Source organism: Dipodomys spectabilis, unplaced genomic scaffold, assembly GCF_019054845.1.
Source record: "Dipodomys spectabilis isolate Male_0828 unplaced genomic scaffold, ASM1905484v1 ptg000133l, whole genome shotgun sequence".
NCBI classification, from domain to species: Eukaryota; Metazoa; Chordata; class Mammalia; order Rodentia; family Heteromyidae; genus Dipodomys; species Dipodomys spectabilis.
This window is the reverse complement of record NW_024870810.1, coordinates 5001-12086: the sequence shown is the minus strand read 5'-3', so window position 1 is coordinate 12086 and position 7086 is coordinate 5001.

Here is a 7086-nt window from a genome sequence, read left to right as displayed (position 1 = left end):
ATTCATAGCATCAATTTGTTGGCAACTTTGTCTGGATTATTCACATTATCATGTTATACATGAACTACTGGAGTTATTTATGAACTAATTTCTAAACATACCTCACTTGAAAGAAAATTCTAGGCAAATAGAATGCCACAATCATTTGTGAATTTCTAAAATAAACCTTCTACTTGAAAACAATTTTGTAGTATCCTAGAGAATATGAAATTACAAACAAAAAACAGTTATTTCAAATATAAATTCTAATTTAGGCAGGTCTCCTAAGTCCTACATAAGATGAACTTTGCTAATTCTCCAGGCTTAAGCTTTTGTAATCCTTCATCATTGCTTTGGAATCCAACATAATGATGCTTACTTTTTCAAATTTTTGAATGGGAATCATGAACTATTTTGCATCTAACAATGTTCTGTAATGAAGAGAGCATGTAAAACACAAGTGAGGATTATATATGAGAGCATTTCAATAGGAAACTTGACTTATCAAAGCATAGTGAAAAAATTAGCCCAAACCTCCAACTGTGTATTCCTTTCATGTTTTTTGGCTTGTTTTATTGAGACAAAATTATACTACCTGGTCCAGGGAAGGTATGTAATTCCACTATCTAATCTGCTATCTTATTCTGAGTGCTAGAATTCCAGGCTTTATCACATTGCCCTACCACAGTTTGTTGGTTTATTTAATCTAGAAACAAGCTAGCAATTCTGAACTTCTCTGATGATCTTATCCTCTAGACTGACTGCTCTGATTGTTTATGTACAATTTTCAAAGACGTTCTAACATTTGACACAGGATATGAACATTTTCAGATGCACCTGCAGGGTTCTCTGATTCATTCTTCCATGGATCTGATCCCTTTAATAATGATTACTTGAGTTAATATCTCTGGTCCCTACCTTTGTAATATTCTCAAGATTTTTTGGGGAAAGTTCACTTGAGGACTTTCTAATATTAAAAATTATCACTTGTTCTAGTCTTACTCAGGACATATTTTCTATTATTTTCTAACTTTTTCAACACATTCTGAGTGTTGTTTCATATGTGTGTTTACACATATAAGTGCCTCTGTGTATGTGCATGCTTGCATGTTTGTATGCCAAAACCTCAAGCTCTTATTCAGCAGTGTTTCTCATATCTAGTATTCCATCACTTCTGCCATTCTTACAATGCAGGTTTAGGCTGTTTAATTATAGGTATTGTTGCCAATAATTTTTTTCCCAGGCTGGATGCAAACTGAACTTCCCAGAATCCTTTACATTCTTAGGTTTTATCTCTCCAGGAGTATCAACTTTTAAACTTGAAACACTTTTGTGAGTGTAAAGTCTACCCTCGAGCCCAGATTTTTAACTTGAGAATTCATATAAAGATAGATGAACATACACATTACATATATTGAGTGTACACTGTTAGAAATGTGATCTTAAGCCAGGTGACAGTGACTCATGTCTATGATCCTCAGATCTCAGCCTCCTGAGTAGCTGAGTAGCTATTGCAGTTGAAATCCAGCACACGTAGGAAAGTTTCTGAAGCACTTATCTCCAATTAACAACCAGAAAACTGGAAGTGGCACTGTGGATCAAGTGGTAGACTGCTATCCTTAAGCTGAAGAGTAGAGGAAGAGTGCCCAGGCCCAGACTTCAACCCCACAAATACCAAAGAAAAAAGAAAAGGAAAGGAAAGAAATAAAAAGATATGTGAACTTAGCAAACAGTTCATTGCTAATATAATTCCTGCTCTCTCAACATGGCTTTTTTCCAGTTAACTCCATGCTCTTATATCTGACTTGCTTTGAAACTATAAATATTCTTCCATTCTACTTTTTACACATTTGCATTATTAGTTGCCATGATTTAGAGCTAGTAGAAGAGACAGAGTGGCCTCATCCTTCATATTCCACTTAGTAATAATGCTTTCTCTTTATCACTTCTGTAGATCTACATACTGGCCTTGGCTTTATTCTTTCAAATTTGTCTTATTTGCAGAGTATTCTATACTCTATTGAGTAACCATACTTAAACACAGAACTTCTTTTTCTCCTATTATTCATATTGTTTCTCCTACTGTTAACATATGTACATTTGTGAAATAATGCACAACACACAAAAAACCTTCTTCTCACTTAAAATTGGTCTTAATTTATAGAGCACTTAGCAAATTTGAACTTAATGTACTCCAGGATAATGGCTTTTCATGTTTTTTATTGTAAAAAATGTTGTACAGAGGGGTTAGAGTTATATACGTAAGTTAATTAGTACATAATCTATCAAGCATTGTTACCTCTTCTTTTGTTTTTCCCCTGCCTTCCCTTTCCTCCTCGCCGCCCCAAATCCCCCCTCCAATCCCCAAGTTGTAAAGTTCATTTTCTACATAGTGTCTTGTAGAACTCATTGTTACAATGGGTCATACTGTATCCTTGTTTCAGCATTTTGTTATTTCCCTTCTCCTACCCACATTAGAAAAAGGTATATGCAAGATGCAGATCACCGACATCAAATACAGTAAAAACAGGGGTTATACCGTGGAGGTAGAAAATAGAAGAGAAACAAAAAAATTCACATACTACCTGTGAGGTAACAATAAAGAAAAATCAAGTTGTGTCCTATCTTAGAGTCCATTTCACTTAACATAATTTTATATATCCATATGTACATGTATAATGTATTATAAGCGATTGAAATTCTGTATTTTCTAATGACTAAGTTGTTTCTGAAACACATGTTACCTCATGTACAAAGATGTACTTGTGCTATTTCAATGAAGCCACAAAACGTTCATTTTACCTGGAGCAGCACCATAGATTGTTACTTGAAGTAATTGGAAGGAACTGTTACTGGAAGTGTAAACTGATTCCAAGAGAGGAATTGAACATAGAGAAATGACAAGTTCAACTTAATTTGTGCTCTCGTTTTACTGTACAAGAAAAGAATTCAAAGCTTGAAGGAAACTCTGTCCCTGACTTTTTCGAGTGTGTTCTTTACTCACATAAAACTTGTCTGTAAATTTCTAGTTGAGAGTATTACAAAAGGAAACAATATGTCATTTGAAGGCCAACATAGATAAAAAGGAAATAACGTTGTTTTAAAAGTGTTCTACTGCAAAGAAACAATGACATGTAGGTTTAAAGGTACCTTATGCCTAGATATTTCGCTCCTGACATGATTGTCTTGTTGCAGGAGTCAGTTATCCATTCCTTTAATCTGGTCCTGAGTTCACCATAGCAATAAGGATTCCAAAAAGCAGGATCCAGTGAGCATGATCAGCAAAAGGAGCCTCTTTTCAAACCAGTGCTGTAAGGATGGTCCCAAAGAAATATGTGGTTTTTTTTTTTTTGCTTGCTTGCTTGTTTAGTTTGTGCTGGTTCTGGGGCTTAACCTCAGAGTCTGGACCCTGTCCCTGAACCGTTGTCTTTCCTGCCACCATAGCTAGTACTCCACTGCTTGAGCCAAACCTCCATTTCTGGCTTTTTTGGTGTTTAATTACAGATAAGAGTTTGGCAGACTCTCCTGCCTATTGGCTTTGAGATTGTAATAAATCCAAGTGACATCAACTGTATGGACTTCTCTTTTGAACCAAGACATGTTAGATGAAGTTTATTATAAAGCTAGTATTCAACAATTTTTTAAAAGAAGAGACTATGTTCAGCAAAGAAACCATAACTTAACTCAGCAAAAGTAGGTGCAGTGAATTATTTTGGAATTATGTTTTCTGCTTGGGAAGATTACTATTGACTTTGTCATTCCTTTTCAGGAACTGTTTCTGTTGGTCGTGGGGCTTGGACTCTGATCCTGGGCACTGTCCCTCAGCTCTTCAGCTCATGTTGAGTGCTCTACCACTTTAGCTACAGCACCACTTCCGGATTTCTGGTGGTAATTGAAGATAAAATTCTCATGGATTTTCCTGACCAGGCTGGCTTTGAACCACAATCCTCTGGTTTCAATCTCCTGAGTAGCCAGTATTACAAGTGTGAGTCACCGGCACCCAGCTCATATGTGCATTTATGTGCACTTAATGACACTATGTTGACAAAGAATGGAAATTTGAATCAAATGGTGTGACATTGCAGCTTTTCAATAAAATGGAGGTAGCAATAAAGATGTCCTCCTTTTCCATGTTCTTACATTAATGACTCATGAGCTATGAGACTCTTACATTAGCATCCTCTGTTGTCTGCGTATGTGGACTTAGTATAAGAAATTGTTGATAGAGAAATAGAGAAAGACAGATATGTAGAAAGCAAAATAGATCAGGTATAAAAGAGCAGCATAGAAGTATATACAACTTATCACGCAGAGATTATGAACTAGCCTAAGTTATTAGAATGCTAAAGGCAATGAGGAATAAGCCTAGTTAATAACATGTTCTTCACTAACCAAAAACGGTTCTCTAGAACAGTTTATGTTACAACTTAGTTATTACTATTATTTATTCCTTCCATCTGGAGTTATTCCTTCTGTCAAAACTATTAATTAACCTCTACCTTTTTGGTGCCATAACTTACCAAAAAGATTTCCAAATCTCACTTATACTACCCTTCTGATTGTGATTAGCAGTGGCCACTCAAGAGCCTGGAATCTTTGAATTTCCAGGATTAATCTTCACTGATATCTAAGCACATTCCTGGTATTAATTGCCATGACCTATTAACAAAACTTTTTGTGTTCAACACAGTATTCTAATATAGGTAAAGTACATGAATTAAGGACTATTGATATGTATCAGTTGGAAGGAGCAATCATATATTCCATCTATGGGTTCTTTATTTTGCATTTCCTAGCTAAATGACTCTTTTGCCAGTCCTAGGGCTTGAACTCAGGGCCAGGGAACTGTTCCTGAGCTTCTATTTTTTTTTTTTTTATCAAGGCTAGCACTCTACCACTTTAGGCAAAACACCACTTCCAGTGTTTCTTTTTCTGTTTATGTGGTACTGAGTAATTGAACCCACGGTTTCATGCGTGCTAAGCAATAACTGTTCCGTGAAACCACATTCCCAGAGCACTAAATGACTTTCTTTTTTTATATTATTAATAATTTTTTGTGTGAAAATACAGTACAGAGGAGTTATAATTACATGAGCAAGGTAATGAGTACATTTCTTATCAAGCGTTTTTGCCTCCTCCTTTGTTTCCCCTTAACATCCCTGCCCACCCATCCCGCCCCCACAGCCAAAGTTGTAAAGTTCTTTTTTCATCATGTCTTGTTACAATTGGAATTTCTTAAGATGGCATTACCTTTTCATTCTGTTAATATGTATTACAATTTAGGCCAGGTGGTAGAAAAGGAAGTGGAAAACAATATTTAGTCCAGTAAGGCTGATATTCCTATCACATCACTAAGGAAGTAGTGTTAAGACCTGCAGGACTCTTAGGGTTGTATGTGATATTATTATGTAAAACACTATTAACTGTCATCCCCGACATCCAAAACATTCTGCTTCCACTTTCCAGGTCAAGAACCATATATCTACACCTTTTTATTGATTGTGTGTGTTTCCTAGGAAGGAAGAAAGAGGATGTTGTAGGTGAAGGTGGAAAAATATGTATATTGGCTCTCTGTCCACATTTTTTGCATTTTTAAAAAGTGCTAATAATGAACTCCCACTTACATCTAATTGACTTGCTGTTTGCACAAGATGCAGAACAATGAAGACATTTATTCTGGTGGATAATCACAAATATTAACAAAATCCATTTCTGGAAAAATAAGATACTAGGTAAGAAATTATAAATTATTGTCTGTAAAATGGTTTCTTTTCATGGAGAACAAAAGGTAGTATTGAAATTATTACTCTAACTTTCTCTGAGATTTTATGCTGTCTCAGTATCAAAATGTTCTCTAATTTCTGTAACAACCAAACATAAAAGACACGATTTGAAGATCTCAGTAGTTTTAGAAAATAAGTTACCTAATGTGATGGCAAGTATGATTGATTGTATTATGGTTCTCTTTTTTTCCTCTTTATCTCAAGTGTTGCATATCTTGGCATATTACTCTATGTCCTGAATCAGCTTCCTGTAGGTGAGATTTACCTCTAGTCTGCAGTGTCAAGATGGGTCATTTGACTTACTTCTGCTTACAAATTGAACCGGAAGTGGTTGAAAGGCTATTTCTAGGGGAAGGTTTCTATCTCATTACCTGTGTCTTTTTTCCCCTTAGCTATAAAAATAGCATATTTCCAGAAGGAGTCTTCTTTCAACTTATGTGTTGGAAGAGTATAGCCTGTGAAATTGAGACAAAACTCAAATACAGCCTCATACACATAACACAGGCAGAACTAAGCTAATATTAGAATATGATATTAAGATGCTAGTTTCTTACCATTCTTTTATACCTTTATGATAGTTGACTAGCGCACACCAGAATTTAACAAATCCTAAACAAGAACTAAACAAATTGATAACATTTCTTATTGGAAGATATTACAATTTTTTTTATAAATAAGCATTCTCCATGTGACCACTTGTGGCATTATCTACTTCTATAGATGTGTTTAATCACTCTAGAGCACTGTATCTAATATCTACAATTTTTATCCAGGACCTTGTGATTGAGATGAGGAAAGAAAAAAATCTAGATTTCTCCTTCTCTTTTCGTCTTCTTCTTTTTCTAGTGTGGATTCTCTCTGTTCTCCAATTTCTCCTATTAATAATGGAAGAGTGACACATTGTGGATATGAAGCAAAAGGCTTCAAAGCCAAAATTTTACTCTTTCAGAAGTAGATGAAGTAAAATCAGAGGGCTCAAGGATGAATGAAAACATGATGTTTTTTCCCTTTCTGGATTTCACCCATAGACTCTAAACATGACTCTAAATAGCTAGTGGAACCATTTGCCTTGGCTAACTTTTTAAAAAATACAGTTTTTAAAATAAATGATAATTTTAAAAATTAAAAATAATTTTAAAATAAATAGTAATTTTGTTGTTTGCTTTTGGAAGGCATGAAATAGGACTGCATTTACATTGTGTGAGTTGAGAGGCTAAATTTTATCAGAATCTAAACATAATGAAAAATAGATGATTTTAGATAAATAGCTTGCAGATACATTTTTACCTCGACATACCCCCAGAGACATATTTTTTCTTCTTTT